This window comes from Oreochromis niloticus, linkage group LG10, assembly GCF_001858045.2.
Source record: "Oreochromis niloticus isolate F11D_XX linkage group LG10, O_niloticus_UMD_NMBU, whole genome shotgun sequence".
Taxonomy (NCBI): Eukaryota; Metazoa; Chordata; class Actinopteri; order Cichliformes; family Cichlidae; genus Oreochromis; species Oreochromis niloticus.
In genome coordinates, this window is record NC_031975.2 from 14,182,389 (window position 1) to 14,183,861 (window position 1,473).

Here is a 1,473-nt window from a genome sequence, read left to right on the forward strand (position 1 = left end):
AGTTTGCATGCTCTCCTTGTGTCTGCGTGGGTTCTCTCCAGGCACTCGCGCTTCCTACCACAGTCCAACGACCTGCACGGGGTTAGGTTATATCATGATTCTAAATAGGTCATAGCTGTGAATGTGAGCATGAATGGCTGTCTGTCTCTGTATGTTAGCTCTGTGATAGATTGGCAGCCTGTCCAGGATGCACCTCTTCCCCTATGGCAGCTAGAATAGGCACTAGCTCCCCTGAATTGCATGAGCAGAAGAAGTCGGATGGATGGATGAAAATGCAAACAAACAGATTTCAACTGAAGAGCCAAGCAATCAACCCTAGAGGAACTACCAAATACCCACTAAGAATACAGAGTCAGCTTGCTGATGCAGCCATGGACAGACAACCTGCACTGAGCAAAAACATACTATATTACAATTAGTATTAAACACAAGGAGCACAACAACAGAGTAAATATTAATAAATTGATTAATAAGGTTAAAAGGTAGTACACGCGAATGAATAATAAAAATTAATTATAATACATTTCAAAGCATCATGGTTCAGTACGAATGGCTCATGTTCTTACTATCGCACAGAGGAAAACGGAGAAGATGGAGAGCAGAAGTGAATGGCTGCCCCTGCCAAAGAAAAAGAAGCAATACTTTTTGGTTTATACTTGCAGCAATTACGTAACGCACGCTTTCAGAGCTGCTGCTAAGTGGTGTGTGTGTTTGTGTTTGTACTTAGCTGCAGTGTCTGTGCATGAAATACAGACAAAAATGCAAAGAGAGTGTAATCTGTTATAATAAACTATGATAACTCTGCAGCAATTTAATGAGGCATCACCATTCACAGCACCCAATCACACACACTCACACACACACACACACACACACACACTAACCACTGTGCTTTCTCATCATTTGGAGCTGTGCCCCAAAACGCGCAGTCTAGAATGGACAGACCCCAGGCCTTTTATATCCTCCATTAGTTGTGCAGCAGATATAAATTAGCGGTACCACTGCAACCATGGCAGCATCCAGCCAAAGGCGGACTAATGCTTTGCAGTCCACCATAAAGCTCACATTCCACCATGATATACTCCTACTACACTGGTGTCTCACATAAAATGAGCTTCTTTGGACAGCCATACAGTGATGTTTGGCTCTGTGCTGTTATTACTTTTGATGTGAAACCGCACAGCTGCTATTAGTTTCATGTCCAGGCTGTCAGCTTTAATGGATACGTTCTCTCACATGAAATAAGCAGTTGGAAAACTTCTGCCATGTTTTGACAACTTTATCCAGGGCCAGTAAAGTAGTTTTTTCCCCCTGTGCCACAAATGTATTATTGTTTGTTAAACTCGCAAAGTTTTCAGCTCTTTTTAGCAATGTAGTGGATGCCAATTTGTTTTAAAAATATGGAAAGCAAATACTAGAACACACCTTTTTTCCCCCCACAAGGGCCATAGAGTGAACAATAAATGTGCGATT